An 18568-nucleotide genomic window follows, 5' to 3' on the forward strand; every position below is an offset into this window, starting at 1 on the left:
ATCCTTTGAGGTATACTTCCTACTTAGTTATTACACATCAAGGCTAAAAGCTCTCTCACAATGTAATTTCTGATACCCTAAAAGTAAAAAACATCAGATAACCCAATGCAAAACAGCAGAGTCTGACTTTTAACCAAATCTCTTATTGCCACCCTAGCCAGGACAAATAGCCGACATTCCTGGCTTTTGGACTTTACCAAAGGTAACCTCCCAGGTGAAACCAATAAGACTTAACTAAGATTATGACCTAACTATGGATGTGTGTGGGTTTGTTTGTGTGTTTGTTTTGTTTTTTTGAGACAGAGTCTTGCTTTGTTGCCCAGGCTGGAATGAAGTGGCATGATCTTGGTTCACTGCAACCTCTGCCTCCCAGGTTCAAGCAATCCTCCTGCCTCAGCCCCACTTGAAGCCGGGATTACAGGCATGAGCCACCATGCCTGGCCATGCATGGTATTTTCAAAGAGCTGGTAAGCAGTTGTTACAAGATCTAGAATCTCCAAAAGTAGCTTAGAGAAAGGAAAATTCAAGACAGGAAGTCAGAAGTTGTTCATGGAGGGGATGAGAATTAATGACTGGCAAAAATCACACAGATGGCAAACCAGAAAACACACATTCCCTAAGCCGGGAATTGAACCGAGGCCACCGCTGTGGAAAGATAAGGCCTTAGCTACTGAGCTAGGGTGCTGAGCAGTTTCTAGTACTTTTTCCAGAAGAAGCCTAAAGCAGTCCACTTCAAGCTTACCAAGGCTTTTAACTGCTCAAGATAACTTTTAGAGCTAAATATGACATGAACCCCCCAAATTCCCACCCTCCGATGGCAGAAGCCAAGAGAAAGTACTACAACATGGTCACAGGGTTAAAGGGTCAAGCTTCTGCCTCACCTCCCCGAGTAGCTGAGATTATGGGCGCTTGCCAACATGCCTGGCTGACTTTTTTTTTTTTTTTTTTTTTTTTTTTTTTGAGACGAAGTCTCGCTATTTCGCCAAGCTGGAGTGCAGTGGCACAATCTCGGCTCACTGCAACCTCCGCCTCCCGGGTTCAAACAATTCTCCTGCCTTGGTCTCCCAAGTAGCTGAGACTATAGGCACATGCCACCACGCCCAGCTTATTTTTGTATTTTTAGTAGAGACGGGGTTTCAGCATGTTTGCCAGGATGGTCTTGATCTCTTGACCTTGTGATCTGCCTGCCTCGGCCTCCCAAAGTGCTGGGATTACAGGCGTGAGCCACTGTGACTGGTTTTTATTTTTTTTTTAGTAGAGATGAGGTTTCCTATGTTGCCCAGGCCGGTCTTGAACTCCTGAGCTCAAGCGATCCTCCCACCTCAGCCTCCCAAAATGCTGGGAATACAGACATGCACCACCATATCCAGCTGAATTTACCCTTTTAAACCAAAGCCAAAAGGATCTGGGCAGGCCCTTAGTTGCCTGCAGAAGTGACCTATCCTAAGAGATAATTTGTCAAGATTTTGCTAGTGGAGAGAAGAAGATCCTGGAAAATCTGAGTGTTTACCACAGGCTGAGCACAAGGAGGGGAGGCTTTGGGATTCCTTGCGGGGGCAGGGGACTAGAAGGGGATCTGGTGACTCTATCTTATCTTGCATCCAGAATGGCCTGGGCTGCCACCTGGGAGAAAGTTGCATTCCCTGGGTCCCAAAGTGATGCCACTTGACCGCCAGGCCCCATTCAGGGAAAGGGGTGCTGAGGATTCTGAGAAGACTCCATCAGTTCACTCAGGTCAGCTGCAGACCTCACCCTCTTTCTCCTGATTCTTGCTCTATCCATTCTCAGCTGTGAATAAGTGAGTTTTGGTGGCTATCACAGGAGGGGACTGGTGACCTCCCAGTTGTAGGGGGGTCAGGACTCAAGAACAACATCATGTGAATGGTCTTTCCTGCTTCTCTGAGTTTGCTGTTCTCTCCTCTGGTCTTTCAAGATCCAGAGAGAAGAATCTAGCACTTACTGAGTACCTCCTGGTTATAGGTCAGTTCATTAGATGGGCCAGCTTACTCTGTCCTCATAATGACCCAGTGACGTGTTCTGTTTCACACATGAAAAAACCCAGCCTGGGCAACATAGTAAGACCTCATCTCTACAAATAATTAAAAAATTAGTCAGATAAGGTGGGACGTGCCTGTGGTCCCAGGTACTGGGGAGGTTGAGGCCAGGAGCTCAAGGCTGCAGTGAGTTGTGATCACACCACTGCAATGCAGACTGGGCAACAGAACAAGACACTGTCAAAAAAAAAAAAAAAGAAAAAGAAAACTGTAACTGTAAAGGTAGTCTGTCTCTTTGCAGGAAGGCTGAAAATACTTGTATAGCATTAGTACATAGTTCTAGAAGAGCCTTACTGTTGGAATTTATAGAGGCAGAAGCTGAGAGATTTGCTCAAAGTTGCTTGCTGCTCAATGGCAATGATGTTTGGGCTCAAATGCAAGTTTTTTGGGCAAAAAAACTTGCAGTGAACACTGCAGCCTTGACCTCCAGGGCTCAAGTGATTCTCCTGCCTCAGGCTCCCCAGTAGTTGGGACTGCAGGCATGCTCCATCACGTCTGGCTAATTTTTTTTATTATTTGTGGAGTCAAGGTCTTGCCATGTTGCCCAGGCTGGTCTCCTGAGCTCCAGTGAGCTTCCCTCCTTGGCCTCCCAAAATGCTGAGATTCCAGGCATGAGACACCATGCCTGGCCTATTTTATATATTTTCAATGTACTATTTCTGTATTAGATCTTTGATATACTTTTTAACATCAATAGTTTGTCTGTTAGAAATAACAATATAGGCTGGGCACAGTGGCTCACGCCTGTAATCCCAATACTTTGGGAGGCTGAGGTGGGCGGATCACAGGGTCAAGAGATTGAGACCATCCTGGCCAACATGGTGAAACCTCGTCTCTACTAAAAATACAAAAATTCAACTAGGCATGGTGGCGCATGCCTGTAGTCCCAGCTACTCAGGAGGCTGAGGCAGGAGAATCTCTTGAACCCAGGTGGCAGAGGTTGCAGTGAGCCAAGATCGTGCCACTGCACTCCAGCCTGGGCGAAAGAGTGAGACTCTCATCTCAAAAAAAAAAAAAAAAAAGAAAGAAAAAAGAAATAACAATGTAAAAAGTGAAATAAGCAATGGAAGTGTCCAAAGCTGTTTTAAAGGTGTTTAGGGTGGCTCTTGCCTGTAATGCCAGCACTTTGGGAAGCTGAGGTGGGCCGATTGACTTGAGGCCAGGAGTTTGAGACCATCCTGGGCAACATGGTCTAACCCCATCTCTACTAACAATACAAAAAATTAGCTAGGCATGGCAGTTTATCCAGGCATGGTGGCACATGTCTGTAATCCCAGCTACTCGGGAGGCCTTCTGTCTCAAAAAAACAAAGTGTTTAGGAGAAGCTGCAGCTGATAGAACCAGTTGGAAATAAATGGTTTTTCGTCTGACCTGCTAGTCTTCCATTAGATGGCGTCATTGTCAAGCGTCTGTAATTTCAAATGGGCTAGCGAAGGAACCCATTGTCCATTAACTGTTTATGCCTTAACACTTTGTTTTTATTTTTGCTTATTTTTCTTTTGAGTCACTTGAAGTTAAAGAAAAAAAAGTTGAGGCTGGGTGCAGTGGCTCACTCTTGTAATTCCAGCACTTTGACAGGCCAGTGTGGAAGGATCGCATGAGCCCAGGAATTCAAGACTAGCCTAAGCAACATATTGTCTCTACAATAAATATAAAAATTTAGCTGTGTCCGTGGTGCTGTGTGCTTGTAGTCTCAGCTACTCAGGAGGCTGAGGTGGGAAGATAACCTGAGCCTGGGAGATGGAGGTTGCAGGGAGCTGAGATCACACTACTGCACCCCAGCCTGGGCTACAGAGTGAGGCTGTGTCTCAAACAAGCAAAACAAACAAACAAACAAGAAACAGCTTGAAGCTCCCTTCAGAAACACCCCCATATTTCAAGCCTATCGAGGTAAACCAAATGAGGTGCTTTTTAAAGGAATTTAGTCCTCAGAGAAAAATACTATCAAATGCATGTAGTTTCTTTTCTTTTCTTTTCTTTTCTTTTTTTTTTTTTTGAGATGGAGTCTTGCTCTGTCACCAGGCTGGAGTGCAGTGGCGCGATCTCAGCTCACTGCAACCTCTGTCTCCCAGGTTCAAACGATTCTCCTGCCTCAGCCTCCTGAGTAGTTAGGACTACAGGTGCGCACCACGACACCCAGCTAATTTTTGTAGTTTTAGTAGAGACAGGGTTTCACCATGTTGGCTAGGATGGTCTCTATCTCTTAACCTTATGATCCGCCTACCTCGGCCTACCAAAAGGCTGGGATTACAGGCATGAGCCACCGCGCCTGGCCTCATGTAGTTTCCTTTAGCCCTGTAAAAATTCACCCCTGATACCTTAGTTATCACAGAGAAAAATACTGTTGGCTACTTTAAAATGTTCCGTAATTCTGAGTAGGCTGGCAGTCCTACCTTTTCACCACCAGCAACCCCTCCGTTATTTTTATTATGTATTTATTTTAAGTTTTGAGGCAAGGTCTTGCTCTTTTGCCCAGGCTAGACAGAGTGCAGTCACAGCTCACTGAGGCCTTGAACTCCAGGGTCCCATCCTCCCAACTCAGCCTCCCTAATAGCTGGGACTACAGGCATACGCCTCCAAGCCCAGCTAATTTTTTTTTTTTTTTTTTTTTTTTAGCAATGGAGTCTCACTGTACTGCCCAGGCTGATCTCAAGCCCCCAGGCTCAAGTGATCCTCCTGCTTCTGCCTCCTAAAGTGTTGGGATTATAGCTACAAGCCACCACGACTGGCCCCTTCATTATTTTTATTTTATAAATCTCAGTATTGGGAATATTTTATCCAAAACAGCATTGACTAAGTAGTCAATGATTTTTCTATTTGTATTTATATGTATATTTGATTAATTAAATTCCGTAGTAGATAAGGGACAACCTTGCTATGTTGATAAAACTCCATCCTGGCTGGGTGAGGTGGCTGACTCCTGTAATCCCAGCACTTTGGGAGGCTGAGGCAGGCAGATCATGAGGTCAGGTGTTTGAGACCAGCCTGGCCAACACAGTGAAACCCCATCTCTACTAAAAATATAAAAATAAGCCAAGTGCAGTGGTGGGTACCTGTAATTCCAGCTACTCAGGAGACCGAGGCAGGAGAATTGCCTGAATCCGGGAGGTGGAGGTTGCAGTGAGCCGAGATCGCACCATTGTACTCCAGCCTGGGTGACAGAGCAAGACTGTCTGTCTTTAAAAAAAAAAAAAAAAAATAGAGTACTTCTCCTTCCTGCTTGAAATGCCCAAATTGCCACAGGCACATTGCTGAGCTAAGTAATGGGATTCTTGAGCTTATAGGTTTAGAGTCGCCGAAGCCTCCATTGTATGGGGCAGTATCTATGAAATCCTCTAGTACTGAAATGGCACCATGGGAGTGAAAGGAATTGAGTGGAGTGTCAGTGAGTTTTCCTCATTCAAAAAAAAAAAAAAAAAAAAAGAGCACCTTTGCAGGTACAGCTGTCTGTATCCATGGGTTCCAGATTCATGGATTCAATCAACCATGGATTGAAAATATTCAGAAAAAAAAATTCCACAGTTTCAAAAATTGAAACTTGAATTTTCCACGTGCTGAGTACTATGTTGAATCCTCCGCAAACTAAATGATTTGCAACATCTTATGTGGTTTTATAAGTAATCTAGAGGTTTGTTTTTTATTGCTCCTTAGGGAGCAGGGCTAACTCATAGGCAGTACACCCAGAGTTGGCCATAAGTAATCTAGAGATGATTTTAAATATACAGAAGGGTGTACCTGGGCTACATGCTGCTACTATGCCATTTTACAGAAAAGACTTGAGTATCCTGAGATTTTGGAATCTGTGGGGGTCCTGGTACAATCAGCTCACTGCAACCTCTGCCATGGATATCAAGGGACCACTGTATTAACAAAGAAAAAAGTTTAATTACAGCACATTTAACTAAGTCTCCAAGACTCCATCTCAGACGGGGTGAATTTAAAGAATGCGTTATTGTAATTTTGATAGCTGGTCAGAATTTTGTATCTGGATAGCTGAGACAGCCAGACCTGCTAGCAAGAGGCTTTGTGTTTACTATGGACAGTGGAACTGTGCTAATTTTATTTTATTTTATTTATTTATTTTTTTTGAGACGCAGTTTCGCTCTTGTTACCCAGGCTGGAGTGCAATGGCGCGATCTCGGCTCACCGCAACCTCCGCCTCCTGGGTTCAGGCAATTCTCCTGCCTCAGCCTCCTGAGTAGCTGGGATTACAGGCACGCGCCACCATGCCCAGCTAATTTTTTGTATTTTTAGTAGAGACGGGGTTTCACCATGTTGACCAGGATGGTCTCGATCTCTTGACCTCGTGATCCACCCGCCTCGACCTCCCAAAGTGCTGGGATTACAGGCTTGAGCCACCGCGCCCGGCCCTGTGCTAATTTTAAAAAGGTGATTTCTCTTACTGATTGCAAAATGCAATTCTAAAGGCAAACGTCACATATATGTGAATGTTAGTTTTATTGGACAAGGTGAAAAATGTTTCTCTCCCATAGAAGGGAAAAATGAGAAATCTTTCTCATTCTTTGCTTTGAATGATTGTGTGTTGAGAGGTGAGTGTGTCCTGGGTTTGTAACTCACCTCCTTAGGGAAAGGGAATTGTTGTATTCATTTTTGTAGCTCCTCACCCGACCTGCACAGAGCATTTAGTGGCCAATCAGCCAATGAGAGTCTGTATATTTCTCTAATTTCTCGGCAGCAAAAGGGAATAGGTGGGTGATTTTAGTATTTGGAGCATTCAACAAGGAGAAGTCAGTTCCCAACTGCCTGGTTTGTCCTGTGGTGTTTCTTTCTTTCTTTTTTGTTTTTTGTTTGTTTTGAGACGGAGTCTTGCTCTGTTACCCAGGCTGGAGTGCAACGGTGTGATCTCAGCTCACTGCAACCTCTGCCTCCTGGGTTCAAGCAATTCTCCTGCCTCGGCGTCCCGAGTAGCTGGGACTACAGGCGTGCGCCACTATGCCCAGCTAATTCTTGTATTTCTAGTTGGAGATGGGGTTTCATCGTATTGGCCAACTGGTCTCGAACTCTTGATCTCAAGTGATCCACGCCTCTACCTCCCAAAGTGCTGGGATTACAGGCATGAGGCACCATGCCCAGCCCGTCCTGTGATGTTTCTGACCTTGAGTCTTGCCCCTCTGCAGGCCGTGGGCACCGGAAAGACAAAGCTAACGTGACTGTTGAGAATGTATTTCCTACCTTGGTAGTTTCTACGGTTCCTGAGCATGTGGGATGGTTTCTGCAGTTGTATTTTTGCCAGAGGTGATAGTGGGGAGGGAGTGGAGAGGGTGCATGGAAGGTAAAGCTGTATTTTTTTTTTTTTTTTTTTTTTGAAATGGAGTTTTGCTCTTGTCACCCAGGCTGGAGTGCAGTGCTGCAATCTCAGCTCACTGCAACCTCTGCCTCCCGGGTTCAAGCAATTCTGCCTCAGCCTCCCTAGTAGCTGGGATTATAGCACCTGCCACCACATCTGGCTACATTTTTTTTGTATTTTTAGTAGAGATGGGGTTTCACCATGTTGGCCAGGCTGGTCTTGATTCCTGACCTTAGGTCGGCCTCCCAAAGTGCTGACATTACAGGCATGAGCCACCGCGCCCCGCCAAAGCTTTATTTTTTTAAGCAACAATATTATTCTAGGCATTGTGCTAAATTTAACAGCTTTACCTACCGTAAAACGCACCCATTATAAGTGTACAATTAATTCAGGGTCTCTTAGTTAGGCTTGCACGTAAAATACAGGATATCCAGTTAAATGTGAATTCCCAGGCTGGGCACGGAGGCTCATGCCTATAATACCAGCACTTTGGGAGGCCTAGGCAGGCAGATCACTTGAGATCAGGAGTTTGAGACCAGCCTGGTCAACATGGTGAAACCCCATCTCTACCAAAAACACAGAAATGATTGCACCACTGCACTCCAGCCTGGGTGACACAGTGAGACTCTGTCTAAAAAAAAGAAAAAAAAATTATCTGAGTGGTGTCACAGCCCTGTAATTCCAACTACTTGGGAGACCAAGGCAGGAGAATCGCTTGAACCAGGGAGACAGAGGCTGTAGTGAGCCGAGATCATGCCACTGCACTCCAGCCTGGGTGACAGAGAGAGACACCGCCTCAAAAAAAAAAAAAAACATGAATTTCAGGTAAATAGCAAATGCTTTCTTAGTGTTAAGTATATCCCATGCAATGTGCGAGGATGTCCCATCTGAGACATACTTATATTAAAAATAGTATTTGTTGCTTACCTGAAACTTAACTGAACATCCTGTATTTTTATTGACTAAATTTGGGAACCCTACAATTTGTGAATGCAGAGTTGTACAACCATCACCACAATCCAGCAAGCACATTCTTCACCCCAAGAAGTTCCCTCTTGCCCATTGGCAATCATTCTCTGATCCCTCCCCAAGCCTAGGCAACCTCTGGTCTGCATCCTGTCTCTATAGATTTGAAGACGACTGTACTTTTAAGTGGAGAGACTTGGCTGTTACATAACTTTATTTAAAATCCGAGTATTTGCATGAAGCGTTTCATTTTTTTCAAGCGAAACCATGGAGGAGAGTGGCTTGCCAACTTGGGGTTTGTCTTTTGCTGTCTGAGTGGCCCTTGGGATACAGGTATGTCCATCATTTAAATCTGTTGGTGTTTCCAGACCACATGGGAAACCCCTGTTGTGGCCAGCTGAGAGCCTCTTCACTTGTCACTGAGCCTGGGGACTCCTTCCAGGACTGGGCAGGGTAGAAAGTCGGGAGAGGAGGTCAAACCATCAGAGGGGCCATTCAGGAATGCTGCGGGCTTCCTTGACAAAATGCTGGTCCTTGGCTACCTGGGGCCAGTCCTGGAATGACTTAACTAAATTAAATATTATGAATCAAGGCACCGAGACTGGTGCCTAAACGGTAGCTGGAAAATAGTCTCCCATGAACCCAGAGTGACCTTTGCTCCACACCCAGTTGGGCCTAAGCCTGGAGCTCTAGAGATACCCATGAAGGATGGCTCCTGCTTTAAGAACTTAATTCTTCAGTGATTAATGTTTCCAGAGCACTAGCCACAGGCAGGCATTTTCTTTTTTTTCTTTTTGAGATGGAGTTTTGCTTTTGTTGCCCAGGCTGGAGTGCAATGGCGCGATCTCGGCTCACGGCAACCTTTGCCTCCTGGGTTCAAGCGATTCTCCTGCCTCAGTCTCTCAAGTAGCTGGGATTACAGGCATGTGTCACCATGCCCGGCTAATTTTTTATTTTTAGTAGAGATGGGGTTTCTCCATGTTGGTCAGGCTGGTCTCAAACTCCCGAACTCAGGTGATGTGTTCAGGCAGCATTTTCTAGATGCTTTACATGTGTTAATGGCCAATCCTCACGGACATACTGTGTGGCAGATACTATTATTCTCTACATCTTGCCTGTGAGAAATTAAGGCTCAGAGAGGTTAAACAGTCCCCTGAGGTCACACAGCTAGTCTGAGCCCAGAAGAGCCTTTTCTCCTACTATTACTTTGTGTTGCTTCACAATATGGTGTACGTTCTGTGGGAGACCAGAAAGCAAGGCATCTGAGCTACTGGGAAAAAGGGATGAAACAAGTCCCCTGAGGAGTTAGCTGACCAAGGAAGCAGGGAAGAGCATCTCAAGCAGAGGGAACAGCACATGCAAAGGTTATAGGCAAGGTACTGTGGCCTGCATAAAGAGAGGCTGGGCTGGGCATCGTGGCTCACACCTGTAATCCCAGCACTTTGGGAGGTTGAGGCAAGCAGATCACAAGGTTAGGAGTTCGAGACCAGCCTGACCAACATGGTAAAATCCTGTGTCTACTAAAAACACAAAAATTAGCCAGGTGGTGCGTGCCTGTAATCCCAGCTACTCAGGAGGCTGAGGCAGGGGAATCGCTTGAACCCGGAAGGTGGAGGTTGCAGTGAGCTGAGACTGTGTCACTGCACTCCAACCTGGGTGACAGAGCAAAACTCCATCTCAAAAAAAAAAAAAAAAAAAAAAAAAATTCAAGCAATGCATTAAAAGTACAGAGATGAAATAGGCATTATTAACATTAAGTGACCACATTCTCAACATGCTATGCAAAAAAACCAAACAAACAAACAAAAGTGGCTGATGAGGCTTGGGATAAGTGACATTCCAGAGCATTTCAAAAAATCTCAAATGCTTTCTTTGGGAAAAATAGTGTGATTTTGGCAAGAGAAAGAATCTCAAAAGAGAGCTCTGGGGCCTTCAAGGGGCAGTTGCTAACGAGGTGAATTGCGTCTGGTGCATCGCTCTCCCTCACAAGGCCTGTTTGTGCTTCTGTGATAAAAGGGCTAGCAGCACCCGTGCTGTGGGGCGGAGGGCAGAATCTAAGAGAATGGGATGGAATAACGTAGCTGGCAGGCGCTGAGAACTTCACAGCCCTGGGCCCCGCTGCATCCGCGCAGGCACCCATGCTTTACCGACACCTGGAAAAGGAGCTGGGAATTTGTTTTCCATCGGGCAGAGCCCCTTTCTCTACCTGTGGTCTTCCTCTACCTGCGGTTCTGGAGGCTCAGCCTGGAGAGGCGCCAGGCCGCTAACCGACTCCGACGTTGGGGATGTGTTTTCAGGGCCGGGGATGGGGGAAGTCCTATTGCCGCTCCCTGCGGGCCCCCTTCCTGGTGATTTATCGCTATGGAAACCGAGCTCCTTTCCTCTTCGCGCTGCCGGCTGCTGGGAGTGCACATTGTTGATGCTGTTGCCGTTCAGATCAGAAGTTCCTTCCTCTTTCCTGCTGCAGAAATGCCACAGTAACCTACGTGGCCCAAGAACTGCCGCTCACACCTGAAGAGCCCAGGCTTGGGAAAAACAATCTCATCGGATTCCCCAGGGGTCATGGGGGCCTTCTGGGTAAGCAAAGCCGGCCTCAGAACAATGTCGGGGAGAACAATGCGGCGGTGGCTGAGCTGGTGGCCCTGCAGTTCCTCTCCCTTCAGCTTCCCTAGCTGCGGGTTAAACATGGGTTTACAGGCCGGGCGCAGTGGCTGACGCCTGTAATCCCAGAACTTTAGGAGGCTGAGCCAGGTGGATCACCTGAGGTCGTGAGTTCGAGAACAGTCTGACCAACATGGAGAAACCCCGTCTCTACTAAAAATATAAAAATTAGCTGGGCGTGGTGGTGCATGCCTGTAATCCCAGCTACTCTGGAGGCTGAGGCAAGAGAATTGCTTAAACCCGGGAGTCAGAGGTTGCGGCGAGCTGAGACCATGGCACGGCACTCCAGCCTGGGCAACAAAAGAGAAACTCCGTCTCAAAAAAAAAAAAAAAATGGTTTACAGGCAATCGCAGGTAGCATTGCATTAGGCGGCAGAAAACTGAAACTCAGAGTCCCTTAGTGTAGGCAAAGTCTCCCGTGACAGCCTTGCTGCAGGTGCCCACCCATTGCATATGCCCACCCATGACATATACCCATCCACTGCTTATGCCCACCCATGACATATACCCACCCGCTGCAGATGCCCACACATTTAATATGCCTGCCCATTATACATGCCTGTCCTCTGCACATACCCACTCACTGCACATGCTCTCCCATCACATATGCTCACTACAGGCCTGGTGAGGCTCGACTGGACTTTTGAGAGCTGGCTCTACTGGACTTGGTCCGGCCCTCAGTAACCATTCCTTAGAGGCCTGGATTAGAGTACCCTGGGCATAGCATCACATATACCTGAGCCAGGGCCTAGACTTAAGGACACAGGGCAAGGGGGGATTCCAGAGACAACAGAGGAAGCTCTCTGACCAGGAAGTCCTGAGACACTGCCAGGCCCAGCAGACCCCTTGCTGGCCACACAGATAAGATATGGCTAATCTCAGGGCCTCAGGGTCATTCTCTGTATGTTGACCTAAGGAATTCTTCTGTAGGTCTCATATTATGGGGGATGGAAGAGAGGAAGCTAAGAGCACCTCCTACTTGCCCATCTGTCTCTTAGAGAGGTTCATCTGAGAGTAGTTTTCTGGGGAAACTGGCCTTGAAATGACCTGGGAGAAAAACATTTCATTTAGGAACCGAGGCTTGTCAATGCATCTCACAATAATGTGCAGAAATTCCCTTTACCTCCCTGAATATCCAAGATCTTTTTTTTTTTTTTTTTAAATAGAAATGGGGTTTCTCCATGTTGGTCAGGCTGGTCTCGAACTCCCAATCTCAGGTGATCTGCCCACCTCAGCCTCCCAAAGTGCTGGGATTACGGGCTTGAGCCACGGTGCCTAGCCCCAAGATCTTTTCTAGGGGCAAAATGTTCCTGTTTGTTTTCCATTTAGAATTTCCCCTTATTTGGAGTGTTTCCTCCCTCTCACCCTCAGAAAATTTCGAAGTTCCTTCCACATTCTAAAGAACATGGAAATGTTCTTTAGAATTAGAGCAATGTGAAAATCTATGGTTTTGTTTTTGTGGGTTTTTTTTTTTTTGAGACTGAGTCTCGCTCTATCGCTCAGGCTGGAGTGCAGTGGCATGATCTTGGCTCACTGCAATCTCCATCTCCCGCGTTCAAGTGATGCTCCTGCCTCAGCCTCCTGAGTAGCTAGGACCACTGGCGTGTGCCATCACGCCCAGCTAATGTTTCCATTTTTAGTAGAGACAGGGTTTACCATGTTGGCCAGGCTGGTTTCAAACTCCTGACCTCAAGTGATCCACCCACCTCAGCCTCCCAAAGTGGTGGGATTACAGGTGTGAGCCACAGCACCTGGCCCCAATTTTAAAATATAAATATTTTTATTGAGATAATAGTAAATTTGCATGCATTTGTAGTAAATAATACAGAGATATGTACCAATTTCCCAATGCTAACATTTTGCAAAACTACAGTATACCACCACAACCAAATTTCCTGGCTTTTGTTTATTCATTTGTTTTGTTTTTGAGACAGGGTCTCACTCTGTCACTCAGGATGGGGTGCCATGGCCCAATAATGGCTCACTGTAGCCTCCACCTCTGGCTCAAGTAATCCTCCCACCTCAGCCTCCCGAGTAGCTGGGACCACAGGCAAGTACCCCATGCCTGGCTAATTTAAAAAAATGTTATGTAGAGATGGGGTCTCACTATGTGTCCCAGGAGGGTCTCGAACTCCTGGGCTCAACTGATCCTCCCGCCTCAGCCTCCCAAAGTGCTAGGATTACAGGCATAAGCCATAGCACTGACTGCAACTGGTCCATTTTTAAAAAGCTCTAATTAAAGCACGTCCTTGACATTTGGGAGGTATCCATCTGCAGGCCCAGATGTGTGCTCACTTTCTCAGTATTAGGAATGTTTACACAGGCTCCTGACTTGGTCCTAAATCACATGAATCTCATTTCTGTCTAGAAGCGCCATTTCCTGTGCATATTCTCATACCCCAACTTGGCTGCCTTTTTGATTTTTATATATCTATTTATTTCAATTTTGTTTAATCAGGTAACGAAGCTGTAAAGAAACAGGAAACATGAAGACAGTTGTATAGAACAAGGTGAAGGATTACATCCTTGAATAACCTTGGTGAACACATATGTCACATTCACTGTATTTCAACTGTTTCAGGCTTTGATCTAAACCAAAGGTTTTTCTATTGTGGAGCATTTCAGTAAGTCCTGAAATGTTTTTCTTTTTTTTGAGACAGAGTCTCGCTCTCTCTGTCACCCAGGCTTGAGTGTAGTGGCACGATCTCGGCTGACTTCTGCCTCCTTGGTTTAAGCAATTCTCCTGCCTCAGCCTTGTGAGTAGCTGGGATTACAGGCACGAATCACCATACTCAGCTAATTTTTTGTATTTTTGGTAGCGATGGGGTTTCATCATGTTAGCCAGACTGGTAACTAATTCCTGACCTCAGGTGGTCCACCTGCCTTAGCCTCTTAAAGTGGCTGGGATTACAGGTGTGAGCCATCGCACCCACCCTGAAATGTAGAAAGGCACTGTGTGAGGAGTTAAGGGCTCAGGGCTGAAGGCAGGCAGCCAGCATCACCACTTCAGCTGGGGTGGGATTGTGGACAAGAGTACTAACCTCTCTGAGAATCTTGTTTCTCTCTTGTAAAATGAGGGTAATAACAGTATCTGACTTATAGGATTAAAGGAAACCTGAGAAGTATCTAAACACTCAATAAATGTTAGCTATTATTGTTTAAATAAAAGCTCCATAGTAGAATCTTACATTATAATTTTTAGGAGTAAGATCATAGCTCTCACACCAATATAATATGAACATGTGCCAGAGGAGCGCGGTGGCTCACGCCTGTAATCCCAGCACTTTGGGAGGCCGAGGAAGGCAGATCACCTGAGGTCGGGAGTTTGAGGCCAGTCTGACCAACATGGAGAAATCGTATCTCTACTACAAAATACGAAATTAGCTGGATGTGGTGGCACATGCCTGTCACTCTGTCACCCTGTCACCCAGGCTGGAGTGCAGTGGCTACTCAGGTGGCTGAGGCAGGAGCATTGCTTGAACCCAGTAGGCAGAGGTTGCGGTGAGCTGAGATCATACCATTGTACTCTAGCCTGGGCAACAAGAGCAAAACTCTGCCTCAGAAAAAAAAAGTGGCCTTTCATGTGTGGCTTTTCTCCTTACCGCGCCCTAAAGGTTCATCCATAGTGTAGCACGTATCAGTATTTCATTCCTTTTGTTGTTTAGAGATAGTCCCACACCGTGACCTGGGGCAGAGTGCAGTGATGCGATCCTAGCTCATTGTAGCCTCAAAGTCCTGAGCTCAAACAATCCTCCCATCTCAGCCTCCAGAGTAGCTGGAACTACAGGGGCATGCCACCACACCAGGCTAACTTTTTAAACAAATTTTGAGGGAAGTTGGTGTGAGGTGAAAAAAAAATTTGTTTTTTGGTAGAGCCAGGGTCTCGCTATGTTGCCCAGGCTGGTCTCAAACTCCGCTTTAAGCAATCCTCCAGTCAGGCTGGTCTCAAACTCCCGCCCTCATGATCCACCCGCCTCGGCCTCCCCAGGTGCTGAGATTACAGGCGTTGAGCCACTGTGCCCAGGTATTACTATGTTCTTATTGTGCTCTGCTGGTTAAATGTGCTTTCAAAGGCTAGCTCTTGTTTCATCTTCCTAACAAGCCTATACAATGGATAGATGGACATATTATTCCCCTTATATAGGTGAGGAACATGAGCCTCAGAGCATTTAAGCTATTAAACTGCAGAGAACAGACAGGAACCTCAAGCTTCTGATTTATACATTACTGCTTGGTCACTCCCAGGCTGGGGTGTATCCCAAACCCAGTGGATGGGGGCTGATGAGTCTGGCTCATCAACTCCAAGACTGAGACCTGTGGCTAAAGGTGGGGGAAATGGAGTGGACGGTGAATCTTTTTTTTTTTTTTTTTTTTGAGATGGAGTTTCACTCTTGTTACCCAGGCTGGAGTGCAATGGCGCCATCTCGGCTCACCGCAACCTCCGCCTCCTGGGTTCAGGCAATTCTCCTGCCTCAACCTCCTCAATAGCTGGGATTACAGGCACGCACCACCATGCCCAGCTAATTTTTTTGTATTTTTAGTAGAGACAGGGTTTCACCATGTTGACCAGGATGGTCTCGATCTCTTGACCTCGTGATCCACCCGCCTCGGCCTCCCAAAGTGCTGGGATTACAGGCTTGAGCCACCGCGCCTGGCAACGGTGAATCTTATTTCTGATCCCCATCGTCATGAAATAGGTGGTTGGCCCGCTGTGCCTGGTGCTGGGAGTCCTCTGACATGTCTGTTGCCCACCTGCCCCCGCCTTCCTCCCCTCACCCCACCCCCAGCTGCTCAGAAAAACCACTTCCTGAAGTTTTTTTCAGCAGGCAGCTTTTTTTTGTGCATTGAATGAGTCGCAATGTTTCGTATCTGCGTTACTTACCCGGTATTTGAAGGCAGGAGCACTGCATGTAGAAATGACTGTGTATCTGTCTTCCTTCAATTCCACTTGCCTGAGGAGAAGAAGTGAACAACACCACGGGAGAAACAGCGTCCTGGGTGAGCTTGTTAAGCCTGGTGGGAATTCCTGGGGTACCTTGGCTATGTAGGAGTCAGTCTCTTGATCAGTTAACCAAGAAGCCAAAGCAGTGCGGAAAACTTTGCCCCCACCCCATCAAGGAGTCCACCAAGGTAAAGGGGAAGAAGTGGGGAGCTAGGAGAGGCCCGCAAACAAAATAAAAAGCCATTCGATTTACTATACTGAAAAAGGCAAGGCCAGGCATAGTGGCTCATGCCTATAATACCAGCACTTTGGGAGGCTGAGGCTGGAGGATCTTTTGAGGAAAGGAGCTGGAGACCAGCCTCAGCAACATAGCAAGACCCTGTCTCTGCAAAAAGTAAAAAATTAGCTGTGCCTGGTGGTGCACCCCTGTAGTCCCAGCTACTTGGGAGGCTAAGATAGGAAGATCTATTGAGCCCAGGAGTTTGAGGCTGCAGTGAGCCATGATCGTGCCACTGCACTTCTAGCCTAGGCAACAGAGTGAGATCCTGTCTCAAAAAATAAAAAAATAAAAAGATGTTTGCTGGGTGCGGTGGCTCAGGCCTGCCTGTAATCTCAGCATTTTGGGAGGTTGAGGTGGGCAGATTGCTTATGGTCAGGAGTTCGAGACCAGCCTAACCAACATGGTAAAACCCCATCTCTACTAAAAATACAAAAATTAGTTGGGCATGGTGGTGCACGCCTGTGATCCCAGCTACTCGAGAGGCTGAGGCAGAAAAATTGCTTGAGCCCAAAGGCAGAGGTTGTAGCGAGCAGAGATCTTGCCAATGCACTCCAGCCTGGGCAACACCGGAAGAACCTGTCTCAAATAAATAAATGAATAAATAAATAATGTTAGCTGATACATAGATGACAAATAAGCATGTAAAAACATGCTCAATATTGTTAGTCAATAAGAAAATGAATTGCAATCATAATAAGATATTCACTACACCCCCGCTAGAATGGCTAAAATTAAAGGCCTGCCAAGCGTTGGTGAGGGTGTGGAATGGCTGGGACTCACACACTGCTGGTGGGAATGCAAAATGGCATAACCAGTTGGGAAAACAGTTTCTTAAAATGTTAAACATACACATGCCTACTGTATAATGCAGCTGCTTCATGTATTTACCAAGGAAAATTAAAATATATGTCCATACAAAGGTTTGTTCGTAGCAGCTCGATCTGTATCAGTCCAAGATTGGAAACAGCCTAAATGTCCATCTATAGGTAAATGGAGAGGCTAGGTTTGGTGGCTCATGCCTGTAATCCCAGGGTTTTGGGAGGCTGAGGCAGGAGGATGGCTTGAGGCCAGGAGTTCAAGACCAGCCTGAGTAACAAGCAAAACCTTGTCTCTTAAAAAAAAAAAAAAATTATAAAAAATAATAGCTGAATGAGTCAGGCACAGTGGCTCACGCCTGTAATCCCAGCACTTTGGGAGGCTGAGGTGGGCGGATCACCTGAGGTCAGGAGTTTGAGACCAGCCTGATCAAAATGGAGAAACCCTGTCTCTACTAAAAATACAAAATTAGCCGGGTATGGTGGCACATGCCTGTAATCCCAGCTACTTGGGAGGCTGAGACAGGAGAAGTGCTTGAACCTGGGAGGCAGAGGTTGCGGTGAGCCGATATTGCGCGGTTGCGTTCCAGCCTGGGCAATGAGCAAAACTCCATCTAAAAAAAAAAGGGCCAGATGTGGTGGCTCACGCCTGTAATCCAAGCACTTTGGAGGCCAAGGCGGGCAGATCACCTGAGGTTTGGAGTTCAAGACCAGCCTGACCAACATGGTGAAACCCTGTCTTAAAAAAAAAAAAAGGTGAATGAATAAATAAACTGGTGTATTCATGGAATGCCACTCAGCAGTAAAAAGGAATGAAATATTGATACACCCACCATGACAACATGGAGGAATCTCAAAATAATCACACAGATTGAAAGCAGACCAAAAATAATGATAATAATAATAATAAAAGGTACATACTGTGAATCTATACAAAATTCCAGAGCATGCAAACTAATCAGAAAGCAGATAAATCCTGGCAGTGGGGTTGGTGTTTGGGGAAGAGGGTGCAGAGGGCGAGGGAGACAAAGGGCACAGGAACCTTTTGGAGGTGGTGGATGTGTCTACTTCCTTGATTGTGGAGGTCTTTTCATGGGTATACACGTCAACACTTTTCTAAGTGTATCCTTTACACGTTTGCAGCTTATTGTATGTCAATTATATAATACTTCATAAAGCTGAACAGAAATTCAATTTCTTTTTTTTTTTTTTTTTAGACGGAGTTTTGCTCTCGTTACCCAGGCTGGAGTGCAATGGCGCCATCTCGGCTCACCGCACCCTCCGCCTCCTGGGTTCAGGCAATTCTCCTCCCTCAGCCTCCCGAGTAGCTGGGATTACAGGCACATGCCACCATGCCCAGCTGATTTTTTGTATTTTTAGTAGAGACAGGGTTTCACCATGTTGACCAGGATGGTCTCGATCTCTTGACTTCATGATCCACCCGCATCGGCCTCCCAAAGTGCTGGGATTACAGGCGTGAGCCACCGCGCCCGGCTCAATTTCTTAATTACAGTTTTAAAGGGTAGTGCTGCTGGGTGCAGT

General features: G+C 46.3%; 1 protein-coding gene across 3 annotated transcripts in view; it reads left to right on the forward strand.

Annotated features, from left to right (window-relative positions):
* Positions 1-8582: 8582 nt before the first annotated feature.
* Positions 8583-18568, forward strand: part of PECAM1 (platelet and endothelial cell adhesion molecule 1) — an 88003-nt gene continuing 78017 nt past the window's right edge. The window contains exon 1 of one of the 3 annotated variants that reach the window (XM_032241977.1): positions 8583-8661. The gene's annotated coding sequence lies outside the window, so the exon portion shown is untranslated. Of the gene's footprint in view, positions 8662-10677; positions 10906-15857; positions 15988-18568 lie in introns of those variants that run through there. The other 2 variants (XM_032241975.1, XM_032241976.1) reach the window with 2 other exon arrangements.

This window comes from Sapajus apella, unplaced genomic scaffold (genome assembly GCF_009761245.1).
Source record: "Sapajus apella isolate SASKATOON/1434 unplaced genomic scaffold, GSC_monkey_1.0 scaffold48, whole genome shotgun sequence".
Taxonomy (NCBI): domain Eukaryota; kingdom Metazoa; phylum Chordata; class Mammalia; order Primates; family Cebidae; genus Sapajus; species Sapajus apella.